This window comes from Neofelis nebulosa, chromosome 8 (genome assembly GCF_028018385.1).
Source record: "Neofelis nebulosa isolate mNeoNeb1 chromosome 8, mNeoNeb1.pri, whole genome shotgun sequence".
Taxonomy (NCBI): Eukaryota; Metazoa; Chordata; class Mammalia; order Carnivora; family Felidae; genus Neofelis; species Neofelis nebulosa.
Genome location: NC_080789.1, coordinates 131,469,409 through 131,497,345, shown reverse-complemented (window position 1 = coordinate 131,497,345; position 27,937 = coordinate 131,469,409). Strand labels below are relative to the sequence as shown.

At 47.3% G+C, this 27,937-nt stretch overlaps 1 protein-coding gene and 1 non-coding gene across 7 annotated transcripts in view; one reads left to right on the top strand and one right to left on the bottom strand.

Annotated features, from left to right (window-relative positions):
• The window catches only part of CAMK1D (calcium/calmodulin dependent protein kinase ID), a 502,732-nt gene that overhangs the window by 156,543 nt on the left and 318,252 nt on the right, over positions 1–27,937 (top strand). The gene's annotated exons all lie outside the window — the stretch shown is intronic.
• On the bottom strand, positions 1,322–1,394 carry TRNAK-UUU (transfer RNA lysine (anticodon UUU)). The gene has a single exon. It is a non-coding gene; the product is annotated as a tRNA-Lys (tRNA).

The following is a 27,937-nucleotide window of genomic DNA, read 5'->3' as shown; positions in this document are numbered from 1 at the left end:
TCTAAGCACACAGTAAACTATTCTCTGGTGTCCACTCTGCCTGAATATTCTCAGCCAACACTGCTTACATCTTCTGCTCACAGCACGATCCTTGGCTCTTTGGTGAGTCAGCGAAAGAAGACGAGTGTATGTTACAACAGTTTTAGCATTCTGCCAAAGCCCACATTCTGTTGATTTCATGAAAAATAAGTGGATTCTTTTTTATGGGCATATTTTACTGAATTGACAGTTTGTACATCTAGCCTGTCAAGAGTTTTTTAACCGTATTTGTGGGAGTGTCAAGGCAGTCTGACAGAATGGGTGTAAAATAGGATAGTCACTAGGACAACAAACATGGAGAGCTCATGTCTGTATATTGTGTTGGAGCTCATGACATGCACTTTCTGTGTCACTTGTGTTAGTCAACAGGAGATGAATTGCAGGACAGACCTAACAGGCTCTACCGGCCAGTTGGAGTCAAAGAGCTTTTGTGTCTAACCAGCGAAGGTAATGGGGTCCTTTCATGTTGGTGAAAATAACCCAGAGGCCAGCACGTAACACCAGTGTGGACAAGGCACGTTCGGAATGGGGTGGGAAGAAGTGGTGAGCATCACACCGGAGAAGGTCCATCTCTTGGCAAAATTCTATTGAGCAAATGGCGGCTGAAATTCAGGTCAGCAGCAAACTTATTTCCTGCCTGATTGGGTTAGGGAAAGAAAATAAACTCTAACGAAGTATTATTTTGTTAGTACTTGTATGTGTTTATCATATATAAATATTAATATAAATACTATTTATATATGAATATATTTATATATGTGAATTATTTATATATGTTATATATATGAATTATTTGTATATATATAAATGTATCATGTGTTGGTGCTTATTAGTATTTATTAGTAAATTTGGTCATATGTTTATATTCAGAAGTTGCCCTTTTTAAGTAAATAAAATTCATAATCTGCCATCACTTTTGTATCTCTGTCAACCAGTTTTCTCATGTCTGAGGTTGCTACTGGCATTTTTGCTACCAAGTTCCTGGTGTACTCTTTTTTTCTTTTTTTTCTCACCCATGACTTGAAGTATGTGATTCAGATGCTGAGCTGGGCTCTGAAAACCTAGTTAAAACATATCTCAAAACAATAATAAAAGTCACTGGCTGTTTCCTATCTTCTTCCCATGATTACTGAATGACTAAGTGAGGAATTAACCTGATTGCTGTGTAGATACCTGTAGCACAGGCCTGGGCAGATGGTGTTCAGTAAATTGGTATTTTCCCTCACCCTCAATAGTGCTTGTCTTTTCTTTCTTTCTTTTTTTTTTTTTAAAGTAGGCTCTGCACTCAACATGGGGCTTGAACTCATGACCCTGAGATCAAAAGTCACATGCTCTACCAACTGAGCCAGCCGTGCCCTTCAGTAGTGCTTTTCAGCCTTTCCCTGAGTATCCTCAACTGCAGAGAGCAGTAGACACATGAGCTCAGGCCCCTCTGGATGTTTCCCAGACTCCCATTGAGGAACACCAAAGTTCTAGGAAGATGTGCCCTTGTAACCTTGTGGCTTCACTACTCCCTGGCACACATACTGTAACTTGAGAAGGTTAGTGTTCATGGCTAATGTTCAACCTGGCAGAAGGGAGTGGCCAATATATTCACCCCAAATATATTTTGTCATGTTTGATATGCTTTGCAATTTGGCCACTTATATATGGTTTATAAGATAATTCCCTTAAGCATGTTGGATTCGACAGCACACCCGTTCTCCAGCCGTCCTGGACAGTGGGCAGGGAATCATTGTTCCTAAATTCTGCATTTGCACGTTCAGCGAAAATGTAGAAATCCGATGAGGACACACTCTTGAAGTACGTAGCATTCTGTGGATTTTAGTTACATGCAGAGATTTAATGGTGGATTTCCAACTGAAAAATAAGATAATGGGGCAGCATTTCTTTACTAACTCAGATAAATGAAAATAAAAGAAACCCTCCTCATCGGGCATTTCTGTAGCAGAATTATAGAATCTACTAATTATAGATGATTCTCAATTGCCCATGAGTTTGGGGGTTCATTTCATTTCTTGTAGATCATTTCAATTCTTTGATAATTGAAAATTTTCACTTTGGTGGTTAGTTCTTGTTTCTATGGAACCAGTCTTATTTTAAAGCCAAAATTTTTTTTTTTTTAATTTTTTTTTTAATGTTTTTTATTTATTTTTGGGACAGAGAGAGACAGAGCATGAACGGGGGAGGGGCAGAGAGAGAGGGAGACACAGAATCGGAAACGGGCTCCAGGCTCCGAGCCATCAGCCCAGAGCCTGACGCGGGGCTCGAACTCACGGACCGCGAGATCGTGACCTGGCTGAAGTCGGACGCTTAACCGACTGCGCCACCCAGGCGCCCCTTAAAGCCAAATTTTGACAGAGGAGTTAACATTTTGAGCAATGTGGGTGTTACCCCATTGTTACAGGTGAAGAGACAGAGGTTCAGGAAGGCTAATGCAAGACCACTGAGTCATGGACCTGGGCTGTAACTTCACCTCTCTGACTCAAGACTCATTCTCCCTCTCTCAAACTACTGCCTATCCACTGGTAGAAATATGGTAAAATGTCCTGAAAGATAGGAGGAGGCCTAAGAAAGGCTGACATAATCGCGAATCATCAATTCCTGAGTAACCAAGAATTGACAAATATTTGAGAGAGTTAGCTTTGGTTTCTTCATGCAAAAGTATTGATAAGTCTTATAAAGAGCAAAGGAGGTAATGGATTAAAAATACTTTGGTAAGGGGTGCCTGGGTGGCTCACTCGGTTCAGAGGTCCGACTTCAGCTCAGGTCACGATCTCGTGGTTCGTGGGTTTGAGTCCCGTGTCAGGCTCTGTGTTGACAGCTCAGAGCCTGGATCCTGCTTCAAAGTCTGTGTCTCCCCCTCTCTGCCCCTCCCCCACTCGCACTCTGTCTCAAAAATAAACATTAAAAAACATTTATAAATACTTTGGTAAGTACAACTAGCTCTAAATATACAAAGGAAGATTATCCATTAAACCTCTGCCCTTTGAGAAGAATCTGTACCTGAGACTGTACCCTTGGCCCTTCTGAGTCACAGGCCGGACGCCATGGTAGCTCTGAAGGGCTGTGTACTCTAGCTGAGACTTCTCTGTGGTCCGGACAAATAACTGCCAAACAAAGCAACGAGTTGAACAAGGATTGTCATGGCCATAAAAACAAGGATTTTATGGTTGACGATCTCTGCAACTTTCCTACTAAAGGCACACAAAGTTTTGATAACTCATTTTAAGGCAAACCAAGTCCTGTGTTCTCTCTCAGCCCCTTGAGAAACTTGCACATAAATATGCGCAGAGTAGAAGGAGTGGAAAGATGGCCACCATATTTAAGCATGTAGCAAATAGTAAGAGTTGGTGGTTGGGGGTCCACCCTCATGTTTTCTTGACAGTTGGAACTCTGGTCGTTGATGAATTGTTCCTTGAGCAATGTCTTAATCTAAATAGCGCAGTTACTTAATGTGGTGCCTAAACATTTTTACCTGTGTTAAAACTAATGAAATTGTCAGTTACACAAGGGCTACCAGTGACTTTTCTCTCATCACTGTTCATTTTCTGAGAACATTGGTTGAGACAGACTTTGTAATGCCCAGTATAGTAACTGGCACACCGAGGGATGATATATGTATGTATATATATGTGTGTGTGTGTGTGTGTGTGTGTGCGTGCACGCGCGCGTGTGTGCATTTGTTGAATATACGAACTACAGAAGCATCTACCAGAAGCCAGGCTCAGTTTGTAGGAGCATCTGTGAGTAGGATGACCTCTTAATTGGTCTTTATTCACTCAAAGTTTATAAAATATGTTCTTTGGGTTTTTTAATGGAAATTTGATAGAGGTAATTGTAGAGGTAAATGTAAATGAAGTTTTTTTTAAAGTTTATTTTGAAAGAGAGAAAGAGCGTGCAGGGGAGGGGCAGAGAGAGGGAGAGAGAATCCCAAGCAGGCTCTGCCCTGTCTGCTCAGAGCTTGATGTGGGGCTCAAATGTATGAACTGTGAGATCATGACCCGAGCCGAGATCACAACTGGAGCTGAAATCAAGAGTTGGATGCTTAACTGATTGAGCCACCCAGGTACCCCACTACCCCACTTTACATGAAGTTATAAGGAATAATACAGAGATCCTGTGTCCATTTTAGTCAGTTTCCCCCAAAAGGCAACATTTTATAAAAATATAACACCATATCACAGCCAGAATGTTGATGTTGACACAGTCCACCCATATCATTCATATGATCTGCTTATTTTGTTCAGATATCTTTCTGAAGTGATTTTAAAATGATGGAGTATGACTGGGGAGCCAAAATAGCCAGGTTGTAGGCTCTTGTGGCAAAGGTGCAACCAGGACTTTGTGAACATCTGTTGGGGTGAGGCCGGTTTCCAGCTGCAGAGGAGAGCACTGTGGGATGCCTAGGGGGTACCCCAGGGAGGAGAGGTTTTCCAGGCCCCAGCCTTGGGGCCCAGCACAGTAAGAGTCTATTTGGCAGCCCAGAGGAAGGAGGGAGCCTTGTCCTGCATTTTCCAGGGCTGAGGTGGCCACTGGTGGGTGCCCTTCCCGCCTGTGGCTTCCCTGCTCCAGCCACGAGGCGGGAACACGTGCTGTGGCTTAGGCTTACAGGGGCCCTAAGTCTGGTCTACACCCAAATCCCAGACCACACCCTCCCCCTTCTGAACCAGAATTTCCAGGAGGTTTGAGAATTAGCCTCAGTCTTTGTCATTCTTTCCTTTCTCGTGGTTGTTTTTCTTACTGGATTCAGGCAAGCAAATGATGAGGTATTGGAGGGCTGATGGTCCCTCTTTTGATTCATTATTTCGCAGTCTCTTAACCAAATCTCATCTGCCCTCGAAGCCCGCACAGCATCGCCCTGGAAAGGTGGATCATTAATGCTGATGGGAATGAAGTCAGTTTCTCCCTAGGGAGACATTTCCAGGGAATGAAGACCTGTGACTCCCATGCTGGGGGGTGGGGGGCGGGGGAGGCAGGGGTGAAAAGAGGGTGGTGGTGCCCATTATATTTCTGGGACTGTGGCCTTGTTTCTATTTAGGGGGAGAAAAACCACCTAGTGTTTTTACACTCTGGAAATGAATCCAGCCTTCTAGGTTCGAAGAGGTTTCTCCCACCTCCCCTTTTCAGGCTTAAAAGTAGCTGCGTTCAGCCTGTATAAGTAGCTAACTCACAGTTAACTCTTCCCTCTGAACCAGGCCTTCCCTTGGTGGTGGGCAGGCTGCTAGCAATATCATTACTGCTTTTTCGGGGCCAGAGCCAAGAAAGGCAACATTTGCATAATATTCCCTTATTTGGTTTGCCACCTTCTGCCATAGATCTGGAAAATAAAAGACACACCTTTTGCAGGAATTGCTAGTTCTTAAACAAATAACTGCATAACAACTGCTTACCATGTGGGAACCCTGAGCACTTTTCCAGGAAAAGCTAATATAATAAAATGCTTTGGCAAACGTGCCTGTACTATAATATTATTTAATAAGGTTTTAAGAATCCGGTTTTTAAATTTGCAGCTTCTGGAGAAAATAATGTTATATTTTACTTGGAGAACAATTTCGTTGAAATGACCCTTTCAAGGGATTTGGAAAATGCACGTGTTCAATTATTCTTTTAAGCCTTTTTATATAATGGGTTCTCATAGAACCTTGTTATTCCTGGTGGGGTTTTTTTTCTCTGCTCTCACTTTTTTTTGTTGTTGTTGTTTACCAAGTTATTCTTCTTTTTAAGTATTGAACATTTTCTTCAGGGCATATTCTGATATTTAAGTAAATGCATGAATACCAGGAAGAAAGGATGGTGAATTTCTGCTTGATTGCTTTGGATTTTTCTTTGGATCCAAATGTTCACATACTAGGAAACAACCAGATAATGAGGTTTTTCAGATAATTGTAGAATGTCCATTATTATATAAACACAGCTAGCCTTGAAGGCTACATTTGCCGCCCAGATTTCACGGCGACTTTCTCGAATGCTTTTGAAAACTTTGACTTTCTGTATAGTATATGTAGGCTTGCTTTTGTAAATTAAAGAAAGTGTGTTCCCTCGGGTCCCCAACCCTTATATTATAAAGATTTGAAGAAGGATATAAAAATTGGCTCTCATCTTCAGACATAACCACTGTTAAAGTCTAAAAATGTATTTTCCAGGCTTTTTCTAGGCATGGAGTTAACGCAGTTACTTTCCTATCATATATTGTTCTTCCATTTGTCATTAAAGGACCTATCCTGGGCATTTTCTCATATTTGTAAGTCTTTCCCTCGGATCCTGTGTATGCCGTTCGAATCCCACGTGTGTGCCACGGCCCAGTACAGCCACCACCTCCGTACTGACCAGGGCCCCGGGGTATGTGTGAGGGAGGGGGTCCCACTTGCCTTCCAGAAGTCACGGAAGTGCCGTAATAATCCTCTCCTCTCTCTCTGCTCCCTCTCCTCTTTTTCCCCATGTGTGTTTTCCTGTGTTTATTTTTAGTTCTTTCTCACTTGCCAGTATCGATCGGAGGCTGGGGGCCAAGTGGCTGCTCTGTGACCATGGGTCCTCTGCCCACGAGCATGCCCACTGCAGGCTGCGGGGAGCCCGCTGGCTCGTCCTGGGAGGTGGGAGACCCTGCATCGGTGTGTGGGGTACACACGGGGGCGGCTGCCTTTAGGATTCTCAGTCACGTTTCCTTCTGGGCCTGAGGTCATGTGTCCTCCTTGTTGACTGCTTACTGGAAACTGTACCTCCTTGAAGTTGGAGAACCCATATTTCAGTGGCTGGTGTGGGGCTGGCTTGGCCTAGGTGGTGACCGTGGGAAACGTGCCCTGGCTCTTTGACTAGAGCTTAGCAACCCAAAACCCAAGGCTCCTCGGGTCAAGAGCTAACCTGGCTGCCAGGTGCTGGCCAAGGGGCCTTTAGCTTGTAGGTTCCTGAGAATCAGGCAAGGCGGGGCCTGGAGCACCACTCCCAAGGGCCTGGGTGCTCCACCCATCTCCCCACCTGCTGCACAGGTCTCTGACTTCTTCCTTTATTGCTAGTGTAAAATAAGGACAGACATGTTGAAAAGGTGTGATTCTGAGCTTGACTGCAAGTCCTCATTTAACGTAAGCCCTTCTTATCCCCTCCTTTGTCAGGACAGATATTTGGGGTATGTAACAATTCACTGAGGGGTGAGGGCATGTTGAGACACAGACGGCATGCTATCCATGCAGTTTCCCATCACTGGTCTCTCTGTGTCTAAATTTGTCACATGCATTGATGGCGTAGGCCCCGGTGAGACCCGTAAGCCCCAGTGGTCTGTACACAACATCCCTGATGGCTTGCTCTCCTGGGTTCTTTGATTCTTTCCTTCCTGTGATTAAAAATCTTGCTTCTCCTCCTCTCTTCTGAGCACACTTGTCTTCCTCCGCAGAGGCCTCATGCAACTCTGTTCTACCTGTCGCCTGTCTCCTTCCTGCCTCCCTTCATTCCTGGGCTCAGTCTTACACTTAAAAAAATTTTTTTTTAAAAATGTTTGTTTATTTTTGAGAGAGAGAGAGAGTGAGAGTGTGAGTGGGGGAGGGGCAGAGCGAGAGGGAGACACAGAATCGGAAGCAGGCTCCAGGCTCGGAGCTGTCAGCACAGAGCCCGACGCGGGGCTCGAACCCACTGACTGCAAGATCATGACCTGAGCCGAAGTCAGATACTTAGCCGACTGAGCCACCCAGGTGCCCCTCAGTCTTACACTTTTTATGTGCAGTGTCCGTTTGCTCGTTCATTCATTCATTCACTCATTCATTCATTCATTCATTCAGTTTCTGTTGTGCCAGGCCCATTGCTTGAAGCTCAGTGCACAGTGATGCGCAGCACATTCCTGCCTCCCAGGAGCCTGCTGCTCATCACCTGGGGAGTCAGGTAAGCTGCTGCGTATCCAAGGTGGGGATCACGAGGGTCGACAGAAACACAGGGAGGCGGACATAAGTCTGTGCGGGAACCAGGAAAGCCATCAGTGGTGAGGTGACACCCCTTAAAGGCCACAGTGTGGGGCAGAGGGAGGAGGTCGTGAGAGTAGAAGGAACAGGACGTGCAGAGGCTGGAGGCGTTAACAGTTGGCCTGTTTGTGAAAACCCTCCATGCGGAAATCAAGGTCAGAAGGTGTACTGGGAGACAGTAGGCTGTGGCCCCACCCGGAACGCCCTTGCTTATCAGAATGAAACAACAGTTAACACGTACGTGGCCCATGTTATGTGCCAGCCACTGAGCATTTTATAATCATCAATTCATTTAATCCTTATACCGACTCGAAGAGGTAGGGACCATTATTGTCTCCATTTTACAGATGAAAAAACTGAGGCCAGAGAGTTTGAGATTTAGAGAAGGTCTTCCAGACAGCAGGGTGGAGCTGGGCTTTGAGCTGGGGAACCTGCTGTGTGTGGCCAGATGGCCCAGAGCCAACTCTCCTAATGGCCCAGTGGCCACCTCTCACACTCCAGAGCAAGACTTCATCATGCTGGCCTTGGGGAATGACAGAAAGGGGTTAACTGGTGGGAAAAAGGATCTGAAATTTGTACAGAGAGTTCTTTATCTTTAGAGACAGATGGAGATTCGATCCAGGAAGGCTGTGTAGAAGTCCCTGCAGTTTTTGTGTGGGAATTTGGTGCAACAGTCTCTTAGAATTGCTTTCTCAGAATTATATATACTGAAAAGGCAGTTCTGGGACCTATTTTTAACCGAACGTTAGTTTATAAGGAAACATGCCCTGTATGCTGATAGAATTTGATGTTCAAAGTAAGTAATCAATATGTTCATGTGATTTCAAGTATTTTGCTATAAGTAAAAGTAAGTTTTTTAAATTGGACACTTTTCGTAAGTCCCTTTGGACCTTCCTTCCACTTCTGGGTCTGATGGGAGGTAGGCACTTTCACTAACGGTACCTCTGGGGAAGTAGTTGGCTCCTCTATGATATGGTGTCCTTACTGGTACCTCTTCCATGAGTTTTTTTTTTTTTTCTTAACCATTATTTAAACTGTAATAAAATACACATAACATAAACTTTACCATTTTAACCACTTTTAAGTGAACAGTTCAGTGGCATTAAGTGTATTCACAGTGTTGTGTAATTATTACCACCATCCATCTCCAGAACTCTCTTTATGTTCCGAAACTAAAACTCTGGACCCAGTAAACAAAACTCCCCAGAGCCCCTCACCCTCCAGCCCCTAGAACCCACATTCCACTTTCTGTCTCTATGAATTTGACTACTGTTTGTACCTCATGTAAGTGGGATCCTATAGTAACTGACCTTTTGCGTCTGGCTCATTGCCCTTACAAAAATGTTCTCAGGGGCTCCTGTGGCTCAGTCAGTTAACTCTCTGACTCTTCATATCTGCTCAGCTCATGAGCTCATGGTTTGTGAGATCGAGCCCTGTGTCAAGCTCTATCCTGACAGCATGGAGCCTGCTTAGGATTCTCGCTCTCCCTCTCTTCTCTGCTCCTCCCCACTTTAAAAATAAATAAACTTAAAGAAAAAAGATGATGTCCTCAAGGTTTATCCATGTTGTAGCAGGTGTCAGAATTTACTTGCTTTTTAAGACTGGATAATATTCCACTGTATGGATAGAGCACATTTTGTTTACCCGTTCAGCCCTCAGTGGGCACCTGAATTGTCCCCATCTTTTGGCTCTTGTGTATAATGCTGCTATGAAAATGTATCAGTATCTGTTCAAGTCTCTGCTTTCGTGGTATTGCATGAAGTTTTACTCTCTCCTCGGTCTGACCTTGGGAACTATATATATAACACAGTTGCATTCATGGGCATAGAAGCTGCCTTCTTCTCTCTCCCTTTTCTATCATGTCAAATGAATCATATTAATATAGTAGTAGAGGTAGATTTAAGGAGGGGGTTGTATTTTAGAATGGGTCCTCCTTCCCACTTTTATGGAACAGGAAGTATTTACTGACAAACTCCATGCAGGAGGTGACCACTCCCTGAGCTGTGGAAGCGCCAGGAGAGATTCAGGGTGAGGGAGGGATGGGGCTGGGAGGGTAGTGCTGCCTGGGGCCCAGTCTAGGGAGAAGAATTTAGGGCATTCGTTGCACTTCACGGGAGGGCATGAGGAAGAGAAGAATCTAGGGTGAATCCCAAATTTCTAGCTCAGTTGGCTAAATGGTCCCCAGAACTAGGATGACCGGCATGGGTGATGCTGGGGGATCACAGAGCCTGCACCTGTTTCAGACCCCTTGAAAATAGGGGGAGAACCTCCACGGGCCTGCCGACGATCTGCAGGGTGAGGGTCGTTACAGTGCAGCCAAATAGTGGGGCTGGAAAATGAAGTGACAGTACCGTATAATTAATGCGAATTTATTTCTTCTTTCCGGCTTTATTGAAAACAATTGTCATATATCACTGTATAAGTTTGAGGCATGCAGCATGACGGTTTGATTTTGATGTACAAATATCGTGAACTGATTACCACAGTAGGTTTAGCTAACATCTTTCTTCTCATACAGTCACAGCAAAAACTTAAAAAAAAAAAAAAAAGAATAAAGGCAACAGTTGTTTCCTTGTCATGAGAACTCTTAGAATTTGCTCTCTGAACAACTTCCCTGTATACCGTCCTCCGTGTGATCCGTGTGAGTTACAGTCACCATGCTGTTCATTCCATCCCTAGTACTTATGTATTTTATAACTGGAGGTTTATACCTTTTGATCACTGTCCTCTAATTCCCCCTTCCCGCCTTCTGCTTCTGGTAGCCACCAGCCTAATTATTTTTTTTCTGAGGTTTTTCTTTTTTTTTAAATGTTTTTATTTAACTTTGAGAGAGACAGAGCATGAGCAGGGGAGGGGTAGAGAGAGAGGGAGACTCAGAATCTGAAGCAGGCTCCAGGCTCTGAGCTGTCAGCACGGAGCCGGATGCAGGGCTCGAGCTCACAAACTGCGAGATCATGACCTGAGCCAAAGTTGGATACTTAACCGACTGAGCCACCCAGGCGCCCCTGAGTTTTGATTTTTTTTAAAAATTCCATATATAAGTGAGATGATGCAGTATTTGTCTTTCTGTGTCTGACTTACTTTGCTTAGCATAATGTCCTCAAGGTCTACCCATGTTGTTGGAGATGATAAGACTTCCTTGTGTTTTTATGGCTGAGTATTGTATACACATATACCACAACATCTTATTGAAAGATGGTTACATTTCTTTACAGAAACTTCTGTTGTCATGTCAGGATTTTTTGTTGGGGTATCTGTTGTGAAGGCCCAATGTTTTCTTGGTTTGGTTCAAAGGTGACAGATGGAAGTAGGTAAGTAATTTGTTATTAAATGCTATTAGTATTTCCACCTGAATTTTTGTACTCTATTTTGAACTTGAACTTGGGGTATGTCACTACAATTTTTCCTTTACTAGCACCCTGTCGTCTGACCTTGTCAGCCCCTCCTCATAGACTTGCCAGCCCTGGTTCCTAGCACACCCAGCCCTTCACTTCCTCTGTGATGTATCCTGTTCCTGTAGAATTGGAAGGAACCACACGGTAGAAGGAATGGATGGATGTAGGGTAAGGATAATGGGTTCACTTTCAGATGTCTTGATCTCAAGACCATCATGTAGGCATGTAGGCGGGTGGATGTCAGGTGCTCAGGATGGAGCTAAATGGGACATAGCTATGGAAGCCATCCCAGTGCCCAGGGGGAGGAGATTGCCTGAGGGAAAGAAGGCACAGAGGGAGAGACCGTCCTCTTCTTCATCTACTCCTGTATCCATTTTGGGTGACAGAATGAACAGTAGGCCACGATTCAGAGGTGGCATCCAAACTGGTGCCGTGTGCCTTTCCTCTGTCTTCATGTGGGCAGACTCCAGAGAGGAAGAGGGGGGTTTCAGGACACATGGTGGGGAGATGGGCTGAGGCATGGCAGCCACATGGGCTGGGGGAGAGGAGCCCCCAGAGGAAGCTGGGAAGAGGGTCAGGGGAATAATTGGTGAACCAGGGCAGGTGGTGTGCTGGAAGCCAAAGGAAGGAGGTTGAGGGAGGCAGGAGAGGCCAAGTATTCAATGCTGAGAGAGACCAGATACTTGACAAGTGTCCCCTGAATTTGGCTGTTGGGAGGCCCTCCTAATCCCTTCCCGAGTTGTTTCAGAACCTGAAGGTAATGATGGTTTCTAATCCAAGATGGTACCCTTGCGGTGTGCTCTCTCCTTAGCTCTTGAATTCCAGATGCTCTGTCAGTCAGCACATGATGCTTCTTATCACCCATTCCTTACCAAAAATACTCTTCAGCAGTCCAGAATGCATTCTGAACACTTCCACTACACATTCTAAATACCAGCATTTGAACTCAGACACATCTAATTCTCTCTGGAGGCATCTCCTCAAATTCATATCATCCTTATTTTAACAGTAGAATAGGGGACATTTTTATTCTCAGGATTCCCAACCCACAAGATGCTTGAGGAGCCAGAGATTGTAAGAATCTCCATGGATCACAGGTAAAATTGGTTGGTGACCCTGAGCCCCTGGGGGACCTTGGGTGAATGCGTCATAATATCTGCTGGCTTCCTTCAGCTTCTCTCTTCTGTCCTTTAAACCACGTGCCTGAGAATCAGGGCCGTCGTGGATTCCAAGCTTACTCTAGCCATTTCCGAGTTCCTGCTGTTTGTGGAGCTGTTCCACTGACCGGTGAGAATAATAGTAATAATAGGTACAGTGTATTGAGTGCTGACCATGTTTGGGGCAGTGTACCAAGTGCTTGACATGTATTATTTAATTGTTTAAAAAAATTCTTTTAAATGTTTGTTTATTTTTGAAAGAGAGAGAGAGAGAGAGAGAGAGACAGGGTGTGAGTGGGGGAGAGGCAGAGAGAGAGGGAGACACAGAATCCAAAGCAGGCTCCAGGCTCTGAGCTGTCAGCACAGAGCCTAATGCGGGGCTTGAACCCACGAACCATGAGATCATAACCTGAGCGGAAGTCAGATGCTTAACTGGCTGAGTCCCCCACGTGCCCCTATCTCGTTTAATTCTTAAACCGTAGCCTGATGAGGTGAGTGTTGTTAACCCCCCTGACTGAATGAGAGAATTGTGACGCAGGAAAATTGAAGACATCTTCTTGCAGCCAGTGGTGGTTCTCAAACTCGAGTGGACATCAGAATCCCCTGGAAGGTTTGTGAAAGCACAGGCTGCTGGGCCCCACCCCTCAAGGTTCTGATCCAGGAGCTCTTGGGGTCAGGAACACACTTTGGGAACCACTGCTCTTAGCCACTCAGCTAAATGCAGGACAGGGGTTCCCAGCGGGGCCTGACTGCCCATGTGCTCTCTGCTTTGCGGGATGTGCACCCCAGGAACCTGAAGGAAGGAAGCCTGCTTGCCACCTAGGTAGACTGCGGGCTTCCTAGTGGAGGGTTCAGGTGAGGGGTTCTCTTTCAGGTGAGCTCTGGGCAGGCATGGCAGGTGTACTGAGGCCCAGGGAACCGTTGGGGGCTGGAGCCGGTGGAGGGCGTCGCCCATATAGAACTTAGAACATTAGTAACATCGACTCCAAGTCTGTCTGCTTTGTTATCACTCTGAACCCGGATTTCTAAGCAGTGTCTGCGCTGCCCCCTCCCTTTGTATGCCACTGCCTGGCAGCCAAGGAGAAGAACACCCAAGCACCCTTCATTGCTGGGGCTCTGGGATGCTCAGGGACCTCATCTCCACCTCTGTTCTCCACGCGAGGAAGGGCTCAGCCCATGTCCAATTGGGCAGTCCTTCCTCCTCCACCTCCGTGTTCATGCTCATAACCTCCTTTAACATGCCTGAGGGAGAAATGAAAGACTGCAGAGTCTGCGTTGGACGGGTGGGTTTCATAGCAATGCCTCGTGTGGCCCTTGCCAGCGTTATCAGACAGGGACTCACCCCTGGGCCAAGACGGACCCTTTGAATTCTCACAGTGACCTTGTGAGGGGGGTTCTTTTGTCACCCCCCGTGGCACAGGTGAGGACACGGAGGCGCACAGAGGTTAGTTAAGCCACTTGCCAAGGTCAGACAGCCAGTGAGCGGGCAGCCTAGCTCCAGAGCCGTGTGCTTCACCACGTGCCCTGTGCCCCTCAGGCAGACAGTCGGTGCTTCCTGAGTGCACGCGGGAGTAGGCATATGCGATGCCAGTTGGGGTGGGATGCTGTGTGGGTCACCCCTTCTGCAAGGTGGCTACTCTGGGTCCACTCGGGGTGGTGGGAAATCTCCCCACGATGCCGCACATCTTTGTCACAGACACCACAGCGTTCACATCCGCTGCAATGAAATGTGCTTTCCCAGGAGGGGGTGGCTGTGGGTATTTATAGAGCGTCTTATAGCTGAAGAGCTCCAGCAGCAACAATTACCTCTTTAATCCTCTTAGCATCTCCTAAAAGAGGGAATGAACTGGTATGGCCTGCTCCTGTTCCCTCACCTTTGCCCTGCCTCCAGAATGCTCAGCCTCAAGGTGGGAAGAAGAAGGGGGGTATTCGGAAGGAGGAAGTCCTTTCTCGGAGTCACATCAGAGCTGGGGGAAGAGGGGGCTCCCCATGGAGGGCTCAGATCAGCTCCCCTGCATCCGACTTCCTTTGCACCACCCGGTAGCTTAATGGAGAAATAACCTTTTTTCCTGCTATAGAGAGCTCGCCAGCCCTTTTCACTCTTCTCCTTCCGCTCAGGGAAAGAAAGTTTGAATAATAGAATCCCCCACCCCCCCAACCTTCTCAAGCAGTGAATTCTTCTGTCTTGGCAACTACAGTGTTCAAGACAAGCTATTCGGAGGAGTAGCAGAGAAAATGAAAGGGGATGAGGTCTGGGAAAGTTCTTTTCAGTGTGAGTGGGTTTTTTTCCATATGTGCATATATATTACACACATATTTGCATCCATGCCTGCTTGGTGCTGTAGCCTACTGGGAACGCATGCTAAACAGCCCGTGCTGGTGACTGTCTTTTGTTACGTGGATGTATTGAATTCAGTGGCAGCACCTGAGGATATACTGAGGCGATAAGGGTTATTTTGATGATCTGACCTCACCAATGGGATGCCGTGGTGCTGATGGAGGAGTCCCTATTTATACCAGTATTTCCTGTTACTAAGGGTAGAATCAAGCCTGATGAATTAGATCTGCTGTGGCTTGGCTTTGGGACATTTCCAGACATTACAGTCTCCTATTTCGGGGTTGTCAATAGTCATTCCCCTGGCCGGATCACGGGGCTAGCTAAGTGTGCAAAAGAGACAATGCAGTTAGAGAAATACCCTGAGCTTCCTGTTCCTTATCTCATGATCCTTCATTATAATGTCTGGCTGGATCAGCTTCTCCTACCTGCCATTAACCATCTCCTTCTGGCCACTTCCTGTGTGTGTGGGAGCCGGGTGAAGACCCCAGACTCCAGACTTGGGGAGACTCTGCTCTGTCATTCAGTCTCGTGCTTTGTTTTATAATTTTTTGTGTGGTGTTTTAATGAGGTGATTTCATACCTGGGAAATCGCGGTGGCTCCAAGTTCATTCGGGTGCACCCCGTCAATGTCCTGAGACCGGAAAAGGGCAGGGTGGAGTTGGCATTCTGAACGCTTCCCTCGGTGCTCAGCCATGCGTCTGTCACCCAGGAGCTTGGCCGTCGGAAAGAAATATTGCACCAGCTGCGTTCTGAGCTCTGGCTTGCCCCCCAAGACTCCCACCTCCTCCCCGGTCCGGCCCCAGCACCGCCGTCCCTCTCTCCTCCCCTGGCATGCCTGCTCTGCCAGCCGACAGTACCCAGTCACTGTTTCCCTCTGTGGTTCATCTCCAGTTAGAGGAAAATGTATTCAGTGTGTGTTAGGAGAAAGGAAGGCCAGTAAAGGAGACCCCGGGATAAAACAGGAAGAAGGATGCGTGAATGAAGGCCTTTGGAAATTGCTCGTACAATACTTCCACCTCCTTGCCTCCGGGAAGGCAAAGATCAGAGACCGAGAGCTGTCATTATCCCCCACGTAATTATAGGAGAGAGCCAAAGTTCTTGGAAACGCCAGGAAAGTCAGGGAGCTTTTCCAAGACAGCCGAGGGAAGCCAGCAGGAACATTGGCTCGGGGGAGGCTGAGCTCATACAAGGGGACCACTGTGCAGTGGAAAGAATGACTTCCCTGGGCCTCAGATGTGGAAAACAGCTTCCAGGGGCTGGCTTACGAACTCAAGCCGGGTTTGTGGCTTTCTTTCGATGTTCTCCAGGCTTCTGACTTGTGCTGTGTGGCTTCACTGGAGAAGCCACCCGCAGCTGCTTCTGGGGCAACAGGGACTCTGGGGGTCGAGGCTGCGTGTGTGCCCGTGGAGGGCAGGTGTGCCAGGAAGGAGCCGCAGAGCTCCATTTGTGCCCAGCTGAGTCTCTTACTGGCTCCTTCCTTCCTCCTCCGAGGCAGCCTTTTTCCTTTCTATCACTAATTCCCATCCTGTGACAAAAGTTTTCATACCCAGCTCCCATCCAGCTGGGGAAAGGTTTGCTTTTGGGATTCCTGTGCCGAGCACAGCAGGGCAGAGGGGAACCTTCCTGAAGGAAAAGCTATAGCATTCTGCATGTTATTGCTGCTAACCGTGTGGGTATTTCTAAGTAAGAATGCAAACAGGCCCGAAATAGCATGTATTAGTAACTGTAATGGGGAAGCGAAGTGTATTTTTGGCAAATATGGCTAAAGCTGATGATTGTGGTGAGTGAGAGACGGAGCTGGGGTGGGGGATCGTGGCTGCTTCTGGCTGTCCCCCGGAACTAAGGACTGAGGACACCTGAGGTCCCGGGCGGTGGGGCTTCCTGGGGATGCTTTGCTGGCTCTAGACTCCCCTGTGCTCCTGCTTTTGCCTGTCGTGGGGACAGTAAGTAGAGACAGCAGTATGACTGTGCTGGACCCCGGGGATGGAATCCAGAAGGGCCAGGGGCAGTAACTCACTAGGCTGGGGGGAGGCTCGCCCACCCACACATGGCTGCACCACCCACCTCTCTTGGTGGAGGACAGGGAAGGCCTGGTCACACAAAGCCGGGTAAGCTGGAGGATGTCAAGGCACTGGTTGGCGGGCTGTGGCACTGCCTGAATCCTGGGAGGGAAGGTGGGGACTCAGATTATGAGGCCCACACTTCCCCAAACTCTCTGTAATTCACTGTTTCTATCTGCGAACAGAGAATGTTAATACTTTCTCAGGGAGTCGCGAGTCCAAACAAGGTCACAGAGAAGGGAAGGCTGGAACTTTAAGAAAATTGCTCGAAATGCCAACATGTAATATTATTTGTTTCCCTGCGGATTAGCTAGGGTTTAACACCGGAGAGCAGTATGCGTCTGTGCCTCTTGCAAGGGCACTGCTCACAATAAGGCAAAGTTCAACCCCAAGCAGGTCCTCCTGGTATCTGCCCGATGCTAAAGCAGCTTCCTCCCCGACCCCAGGGAGTCCCGTGGCTGGGCTCCATCCCTGCAGTCTGGTCTCTCTGTGTTGGCCAAATTCACTCTGGGATCCTACACCTAACCCTGTATTCTCCCTTGCAGAAATTGGCCATCACCACCATAACGGTTAAGTTTATGTGTCAGCTTGACTGGGCCACAGGGTGCTCAGATATCTGGTCAAACATTATTCTGGGTGTTTCTCAGAGTGTGTTTGGGATCAGATTAACCTTTAAATCATCAGAATGAGTAAAGCAGATTGCCCTCCCTAATGTGGGTGGGCCTTTCCAATCAGTTGAAGGTCTGAATAGAACAAAAGGCCGACCCTTCCCCAAGTAGGAGGAGGGAATGCCTCCTGCCTGACAACCTTTTTTACTGGGACATTGGCCTTTCCCTGCCTTTGGTTTTGAGTTGAAACATTGGCTCTTCCTGGGGCTCGAGCCTGCCAGCCTTCACAGTGAACTACACCATCGTCTGTCCAGGGTCTCTGGCTTGCTGACTCACCCTGTAGATCTTGGGACTTGTCTGCCTCCATAATCATGTACACCCATTATATGTATAATAAATCTCTTTATTTATTGGCTCTGTTTCTGGTTCTGTTGCTTCAGTTTCTCTGTAGAATCCTAACAAATACAACCATCTGCCAAATAAAGTCATTCTCAGTGGCCCTCCCAAAATGCCCTCTTTATGGCAAGATTTCACGAGAAGGCAGTGAGTGAGCAGAGCATTCGAACTTGAGGCCTGTCATTGTTTAGTCTGTATAGCAACCAGCGGATCAGAGACTCAGAGCCACAGGGGCCCTGCTTTTCGGAAACTCAATGCATAACAATTTAAATCCGTGCAAAAGGAGAAATTAGCTGATTTTCCGCATTGAAACAGGGTTCTTCCAAGGTCCCTTTAACGAACAAGTTGTATGTCTTACTTGGAAAATTCTGATCTGTGCACAGATTACCTCAAATGAACTGCCCCTCTACTACCGGCATCTACTCCATAACATTGAGCAAACTTACTGATCAGTTCACAAGGTTTGTTTGGTGACTTATGTTGCGTCCTGTTCTCTAATGACTGACGTGGCCCTGGGGGCGGCTGCGTGGCAGGGACTGCACTGGTTGGTTTGTAACTTCTTTTGTTTATTTGGGTTTCATTTCACTGGGTTGACGCTAAGTCAATCCTTGGGTCCTTCTGTAAACATTCACCGGCCTGCCGTGGCCTCAGCTCAGCCTCATAATGACACGTATCCCACAAGAAAGGCACCAGGTAACTGCAGTCATTTCTGATGGGTTTTATAAGGGACTCCTGTCACCAGAAAGATGGTATCCGGCTCAAGAGTTCTGAAGAGCCACTGGGACTGAGATTTTTCTCTGTTCTGACAGCAGGACAGTACGTTCTGCATAGACCCTTGGCAGTATTCGGCAAACGTCGCGGTCTGAGATGCAGAGCGTGAATTTGGGTCAGTGCACTGCCTGTGCCGTAAGAATATTTATTAATGTCTGCTCGTTAAATGCTGATCTGAGCGTGTTGGGTTCCTGGTGGCTCCATTCTTGTTTTAACAATCTGGGCATTTGGGGACCCCAGCAGGCTGACTTCTGATGAACGCAGGCATGGGACACACCCCTTCTCGTACCCATGTCCCCTCCCTTCACAGATATCCTCTGCTCTCATTCTTCCCTCATCATTTACTCTTAAAGTAGAAGTGACTGATAACAGCCTAGTATTAAGCTTCCTAGAGTGGCAAGTCTGAGGTAGGATTTTCAAGGTTAACTCTTGAAAGGGTGCAGAATTTTTTTTTTCCTGAGGATAGAAAGCTTCCAAAGCTCCCTGAAACCACAGAGGTGGGTGCCCGCATGATGTATGTGATCGTAGTGAAACACACTTGGTGATGCTTCCTGTGCCCTGTATACGCATCCTATGGGAAAATGAGTTTATCTTCAGAGAGTCCCCTGCTGAGCACCCAAGGGAGGGGCTGACTTGTCAGACCATCAGTAAACAGTAGTGACTGTGCGATGCGGGTCCCAGAGTCCATATTTCGATATAGACCATCCGCACGACCTGAATGAAAGGATGCTTTCCTACCGCCCTCTTCCAGGGTATATGCCTCTGCCCTTGGTACCCGTCCGTGTGACCACCACCACTCTCCCTTCTGAGCTTCTGCCTTGGGTTGTCTTTGGTCGGCCATCTGTACCAGTGGCTTTTTTACAAGACCAGCTCGGCCCAGAGCCGTGAGCGGCCGGGAGCTCGGCGCCCTTAGCACGAGGGGAGCGGGTTGTTGGACACCGTGTTCCCGTGCTCCAGACAGCGCCAGGGGCAGCTGTGAAGGGGGCAGCCATCCTTGCAGGAGGCTCCTGGCACTGGCGGTGTCGGCGACACCTGGCCAGGGCACGGGAGGGCGCAGGCCAGTGCCGCGCTGGCATGTCTCCAAGTTTCTCTGGGTGCCATCTCTAGTCGGCCCTGCATGACAGCAGCACTCTCTGCACCACAGCCATTGCTGGGAAGCTGTAATTGGCCCCGGGAAAGCGCTTGAGGGCTGTCCCCTCCCCGCCTGGTGTGCGGAGGCACAGGACTCGAGAGATGTTGTTTTGAAATTAATTACAGTTGTGATAAGTGTTGTGAAACAGCAATACTGCCCTTGGAACTGTCATCAAAGCCAGCTGCTCGCAGGGCGCCGGGACACTCTGACTTGCTACATTCTTCTACCTCCCGCGGCTGTTAGGCTCCTGCGGTGTGGAAAGGGCACTTGGGGACCCAGAAGATAGGGAAGTGGTGCCGGGAGAAGGGTTTATAGACAGAGGGAGGCGACGGGATGGTGTTGCAGAAAAATGTGCCCCCCCACCACCGCCCCTCCGTTGTGAGCGTTCTCAGCATACTGGAGTCGGGCCATGCAGACGTGCATCGCCCGCTATGTAATGACAAGGAAAATAATGCCATGTGCACCCTGGGGATTGATAAATGCATGCTGAGTTGGACACATCACATTTCCACGGCCCATTTCCTTGCTCTTCCAGGAATCCTCCTTCTCCATGCACGTTCGGTCATAACTCCGGGTCACTGGAGGGCATGAGCGTGCGTGTGCTATCTGTTGTCCCCCGCCCCCTGCCCCCAAAAGTTGAATGTTGAATGCTAACCCCCCAGTGTGATGGTGTCTGCAGGTGGAGGTGAGTAGGTCACAGGGGGGAGCCCTTGTGATGGGGTCAGTGCCCTTAGGCGCGAGACCCCCGAGAGCTTTCTCCCTGCTTCTGGCACGTGAGGACACGGTCTGTGAACCAGAAAGGGGGTGCTCAGCAGACCTTGCTCTTGGGCTTCCCACCCTTGAGGCCTGAGAGAAATGAATGCCTGTGGTTCAGAAGCCAGCCAGTCCATGGTATTTTGTTATAGCAGCCTGAACGGACTAAGTCTCAAGCTTTGAAAGAAAGTACCTGGGAGTGTCTGGGCTGTGCAGTTCTGGTATGTGACCGACGGTGGTTAATTGAGCTCATCGGGCTGGACAGAGCAGTCGCCAAACTTGGGGGAGAGGCTAAATCAAGTGATACTGCTTTCGTCAGGAATGCTTATATTTGTCTTATTAACTTGTTTTTGTTATAAAATTCATCCAGCCTCATGGGGAAAGGCCACTTTAATTAGTTTTTAATGTTTATTCTTGAGAGAGAGCGACAGAGCACGAGCGGGGGAGGGGCAGAGAGAGGGAGACACAGAATCCCAAGCAGGCTCCAGGCTCTGAGCTGCCAGCCCAGAGCCCGACATGGGGCTCGAACGCACCAACTGTGAGATCCTGACCTGAGCCGAAGTTGGAGGCCCAGCTGACTGAGCCACCAGGTGTCCCAGGAAAGGTCACTTTAAATTTACTTTTTGAGCTGATGCAAGGATAAGGAGGTGTATTTCCCCTCCTGTGTTTGTGGGGGTTGGGGGAGAGGGGGGTAGGAAATTCCTGTGCCTAAAAGAAAATTCCGCCAGAATAAAAGAGCCTCACATCCGCCACGGGAGACTGAGTAGTGGATAAAGCCCGACTGCAAAGTGAGGCGGTCCTGGCTGGATCCTTTCTTTGTCACTTACCAGTTCTGAGAACCAGGCAGGCCCTGCTTCATCCTCACCTGTGCACTATGTCACAGGATTAAATGAGATAAGAGACTGTGGATTTTGTGGCCACAGCCCCCAGGGCCCGTGCCCCCTGCTCCAAGGGGGGAGGTTCATGGCAGAGAGCCTAGGACTCCTTTACGGTGGAACCCATTCAGTAGGAAGCTGGAGCAACACAAAAGCACACACAGCTGCCGTCACTGGCAGCCGTAAACGTTCGTGCAAGGGCCCTGTGGTGAGAGGCGAGACCTTCTGATCCAGGGAGCTGGCTGCCCTCCTCCTACAGTCGCCTGTGGGCCCCCAGCCTGCCCACCTGGTATGTGTGAGTGACCCAGCAAGGTGGGGCTTGGGGCTCCCTGGGCTGGACATAAGGGCCCAGCTGCTCGTGGTTGACCGCAGGTTGTTTGTCTTCTGCAGCTGATTTCATAGCCCTGTTCCTGTCTCTGGCTGGGCACAGGTTCTTAGCTCCCTTGGCTCCACCTCTGCACTTCATGGATATCCAGCTTTGGCAGGGGCGATGGGTCTAATCAATGTGTGAAGAAACCCTTGAACCCTTGCTTTATATATTCTTATTAATAACAGGGCACTGTAACACGGATTTGGTCTTTGTTTTGCCACGTCGGCAAATCTTTTTATGACACGATCTCTATAAACGATTTTTGCAGTCTCCAGGCTGTCCCTTGGGTTGTCCAGAAAACAGGATTTGCCTGTGTCTCCTGGAAGCAAGTGGCAGGGGGCCAGCAAATTGATTCTGTGAGAATCGAGGAGCTCAGGCTGAAGCCTTGAGATGGGTGGATGCCTTTGGGGGTGCATGGTGTTCCTGGCAAAGGTGTGGCAAGCAACCGTAGCCACCCCCCCATCCCAACCTGCAAAGTGTTAGAGCGAGAAGGAACTTTCCAAGAACCCCTTGAGTAAATTCTTACCTTTCTACACCGTTTCAGTATCTGCTGTGAGCTGTGTACCATCCCCTGGGAGAAATGCACATAGGCATACACCCCAGCAGTTTTCCAGACAATTGTAGGAGTTCACGGACTGCTGGAAATGTGTTCATGGAGCATAGAAAAGGGACAGCTGAGCCAGATACCTGGATCCCCCCCATTCCTTTGTTCACTGGTAAGATGATGTCTGGACTCATTTCCCACCGCCTAGCTGGTTAGCGGCATAGCCAGGGCCCACAGCTCACAGACCCTGTCTAGACTCTCTATGCAGTGCTCCTTCTATAACCCTATGATGCTTTCACCTTAACTTCCCTCCTTTGCTGACCTCAGTGACATTCGCATGAAAATGACTTGTCATTTTGCATCTCAGTGCAGACTGTTGATTCCAGTTGTTTTCCCAGGGGGTAAGTAGAGAGCAGCCTTGATTGCCTCCTTACTCCCCCCTCACCCTCCCACCTGAGAATTTAGAGCTAGTTCTGGGAAGGAGAGTTTGTAACATCCTTGCTGGCTGTAGGGCCTTCCCTATCGCACTTTACCTGATGTTCTTCTTGGAAAGCAGTATTTTGGGTACAGAGAACAAGGTCATTTTAGAAGACAAGGTGTACTGCCTTAACAGAGTACCACCAACCAGGTGCTTAAACAATAGAAATGTGTTATGTCTAAGTCCCGGAGGCTGCAAGTCCCAAATCAAGGTGCTGGCATCCTTCTTTCTGAGGGCTGTGAGGGAGGGATCTGTTCCAGGCCTCTCTCTTTGACTTCAGGTGATTCTCTTCTCCCTGTGTCTTTTTTTTTTTTTTTTTTTTTACTAAAAATTCTTTTTCAATGTTTTTTATTTATTTTTGAGAGAGAGAAAGAGCCAGAATGTGAGCAGGGGAGGGGCAGAGGGAGAGGGAGATGCAGAATCTGAAGCAGGCTCCAGGCTCTGAACTGTCAGCAGGACGCGGGGCTCGAACTCATGAGCCGGGAGATCATGACCTGAGCCAAAGTCAGATGCTTAACCGACTGAGCCACCCAGGCACCCCCTCCCTGTGTCTCTTGACATCATCTCCCCTCTATGTGTGCCTCTCCAAATTTCCCTATTTTGAAGGGATGCCGGTCATGCAGGATTAGGGCCCACCCTAGTGACCTCACTTTAACTTGATTAGCTCTGTAAAGACTTTGTCTCCAAATAAGGTTACGTTACAAAATCCTGGGGGTCAGGACTTAAGCGTATGAATTTTGAGGGGACACAGTTCAACTCATAACAGAAGGCATTTCCTCACTGGGAGGTCTTGGTAAGGCAGCTTGACCTGGTCCAACATGCTTTCCATAACACTGTGCTATCTGCTTTATTGGGACTCCACTTAGACATGTTTCCTGTAAAGAGTGACCAGACAAATTTTTGAAATGTTGGGGAAAAATCTTGATTTTACTGAACCACTTGGCAAGTATGCTGAACATCCGCCCTGCGTCAGTAAAATTTGCTGGGCGGGTGAGGGTGGAGGACAGTGAACACCTTCATAAGGCGATTATGATTTTCATGCTTGAGCCAATGGGATTGGGTTTGGAAGAATCTCCCATCTTGTTTTATTGTTTATTTATTTTTATTTCTTTAATGTTTGTTTTTGAGAGACAATGTGAGCAAGGGAGGGGCAGAGAGAGAGGGAGACAGAATGTGAAGCAGGCTCCAGGCTCCCAGCTATCAGCCAGAGGCTGACACGAAGCTCGAACTCATGAACTGTGAGATCATGACCCGAGCCGAAGTCAGACACGAAACCCAACTGAGCCACCCAGGCGCTCCTTATACCTTGTTGTTAAATGTCTAACTGCTCAGACCCAATCCCAGTTGTGCTATGGTCATTGAGAGTGAACTGTCCTTTGGAATGGTATTTTTATAAATGGTGTCAATTAAATTCCTTTGACAGTGGAGAAATCACACTCTCAGAGAATGAATGCAGAATCAGATTAAAGAAACCACCACCAACATAGATAGATAAGGAATTTAGAAGGATAAATTCTCATGGAAGAAAGATTAATTATGTGTTGTAGTCTAGAATAGTGCCTATGACACCAACCTGTTTTTTTTTTTAATTTTTTTAGCGAGCGAGTGAGGGAGAGAGAGAGAGGGAGGGGAGGGAGGGAGGGAGGAAGAAGGAGGGAGGGCAAGTGTGAGTGAGGGAGGGAGCACAGGGAGAGAGTCAGAGAATCTTAAGCAGGTTCCATGCTCAGCACGGAACCTGTCTGGGGGCTCGATCCCACAACACTGATCATGACCTGAGTCAAATTCAAGAGTTGGATGCTCAACCAACTGAGCCACTCAGGCGCCCCGACACCAAACTGTTTATATACCTGTTTTAAATTACTCATTTTATGTGTGGTAAGTTCAAGTGGATTGAAACTTAGCAGCCACAGTGAGGTTATATTTGTGTTTTTTTGTTTCTGTTTTTTTTTCTGTTTTGTTTTGTTTTGTTTTTGGTAGAAGTGCCCCTCCTCCCCTGACCTTTTGAAGGAAAATGCATGTTGCTTTAAAATATGGGGATTGCAATTTGGGGACAGTGAGGAGAAATGCAGTAGTGAGAATAATTGAAGGGACGTTACAGGAGATTTATCCTTAGACTTGAGACCTGGGTTAGGGTAATAAACATTGGAGGGGGCAATACAAGCCTACTGGTGGGTTTCCAGGGGGAGCTATGAAGTGCCCAGCACGATGGGGGTATTTCAGGACTGTCAGGTGTCAAGTCAGTCCTGACAAGACAAATCCCAGCCATTTATAGTGCAGTACATCCGATGAAGGTAAATACTAGAAGCAGCTTGCAGCTTAAATTCAGTTATAGAACCAGATGATCTAGGGTGGATTATCTATGGGGAATGTTGCATCCCAGGCCAGCTTCGCTCTGTATATTTTTGGTGTGCAGCTTATTTTTGAGCCATTTTTTTCTTTCTTAGCTGGTTTGTGTTAGGGAATACATGCTAATTTTTCACATTAGAGTCTCTCTGTCACACGCACATACATCATATTGGAAAGTCACAGATAGTAAGGAAAATCTGCTGCCTCCTACCCCCCCCCCCCCCCCCCCCCCCCGCTGCCTAGTGTGTGACAAAGCCGGAGATTTTTGTGGTCACTTTCGTATTCACTGTTGCCTTGGCGTTTCTTGTCCCTCTTCACTTTCATTGGTCTGCTTGGTTAAGACCTGACATTCTCATTGTTTTGAATTTGAGATCTGGCCATAAAATGGATTATAAACAAAAACTAGAAATCCATCAGGTAAGAGTAGCTTTGAGGTAGGTGGAATTTCTATTTCAGGTGAAAAATCTTATTTAGAACCAAAAACACCGCTGTCAAAATCCTTCATTTAAAGCAAACTGTGAACTTCTGGGTTGGGAGCTTCAGATTCTGGTTACATTCAAGCACATTTTTTCCCTCTCATGAATTTCGTACCACAAAATTTGCTGGCCCAGCTACAGCCCGTGCCGTTTATGAGAGAGGAAAATGCCTTTGACTTATTTACTGCCGCAGAGTTCCCAGATGCGGACCAGTAGTCGTTTCTTTTGTGATGTGTGCATAAACTTTCCAATAATGCAGGACATAACAATAACATCAATTTTAGTGACTGTGTAGAATGAGCCAAATGTTATCAAGGAATATTTCTGGTTAGTTCAAACAATAATATACCTTTTGCAATTTCCAAGGTACTCTTCTCTTTTTTTTAAAGTGTTATTTTTGGGGGTGCCTGGGTGGCTCAGTCGAGCATCCGACTGCAGCTCAGGTCGTGACGTCACAGTCTGTGACTTGGAGCCCCACATCGTGCTCTGTGCTGCCGGCTCAGAGCCTGGAACCTGCTTTGGATTCTGTGTCTCCTTCTCTCTCTCTCTCTCCCCCTCCCTCACTTGTGCTCTGTCTTTGTCTCTCAAAAATGAATAAACATTTAAAAAAAAATTTTAGAGTGTTATTTTTTAATTTAATTAATTAATTTTTTTTTGAGAGAGAGAGAGAGAGAGAGAGCGTGCGTGAGGGAGGAAGGGGCAGAGAGCGAGGATGAGAGAGAATCCCATGCAGGCTCTGTACTGTCAGCTCAGAGCCTGATGAGGGGCTCCATCCTGTGAACCATGAGATTATGACCTGAGCTGAAATCCAGAGTCAGACACTTGACCGACTAAACCACCCAGGCACCCCACCCCCAAGGTACTTCTCTTATAATGAGTCCATTCTTTCCAAGTTTTAAAAGATTATTTGTCTTAATTTTAAAACTCAAAAGACTTTTTCTTCCCATTAAGACAGCAAAATGTTTACCTCCCTAAGAAATGTAGAATACCAGAATGGTTCATTTGGGTCTGTTGCTCATTCAAGTCTTGTTTTTGTTTTTTGTTTCATTTGGAGAGAGAGAGAGAGAGAGAGAGAGAGAGGCAGAGGGGCAGAGGGAGAGAAAGAGACAATCTCGAGCAGGCTCCACGCTCAACTCAGAGACCGATGTGGGGCTTGATCTCAAGACTCAGAGATCATGACCTGAGCCAAAATCAAGAGCTGGACTCTTTAAAAAAAAAAATTTTTTTTTTTTTTACATTTATTTATTTTTGAGAGGCAGAGAGAGACAGAGCACAAGTGGGGGAGGGGCAGAGAGCAAGGGAGACACAGAATCCCAAGCAGGCTCCAGGCTCTGAGCTGTCAGCACAGAGCCCGACCTGGGGTTCAAACCCACGAACCGTGAGATCATGACCTGAGCCGAAGTCAGACTCCCAACCCACTGAGCCACCCAGGCTTCCTGAGAGCTGGACTCTTAACTGACTTAGCCACCCAGGAGCCTTGAGCATTCAAGATTTTATGTCCTTGGGAAAGTTGAGGAATAAACATTTAAACAATGTTGAAAGGATGAAAACACTCCAATATGTTACAGTAGCAGAATACAGAAAGAATGCACAGGAGTGTTTATTGTATTATCTGTCAAGGTGCCATGGACCCAGGCTCCATCTAGCTTGTTGCTCTGCCTTGTGTGGCCTTAATCTCAGGGGACAGCCTTACTCTAGGCAGCAGAATGGAAGAAGGGACCAAAGAGGGGAAAAGGGCACATATGAACTGTCTGGAGCTTAGACAGCTGGGCATGCCTAACTGCAACGGAAGATGGGAGGTAAAGTCGCCATTGTGGGGTGTGTGGTCGAGCTGGAAATCGGGGGCGTTCTCCCCATAGAAGAATAGCATAGCCAGTGGGGAACAGCCAGTGGTCTCTCTGCTGTGGTCACAGACTTCACCTACAGTGCGGTAGAAACAATCCATTAATGACACTTAAAAACAAGTTGAATTTCTTTTTATAGTTGTTCTGGGTTACGTTCGATTAGCTTTCAGATTTGGTTTGCCCCCATATATCAAGACCTGAGGTAAACATTCTTTGTTTACGATGACAGAATGCACTTATTCACACTTCAATACATTTTATTTAAAACTTTTATTACCCGTACCCCAAATGACTGGGACTGAGAAGTGCCTAATAGTTTACCAAAGCCTGGTTTATGAAAATGAACTAAAGCCTACATACTGGTAAGAAAGTATGCGTTAGGTGATGAGAGTAGAAAGTACCAAGGCCA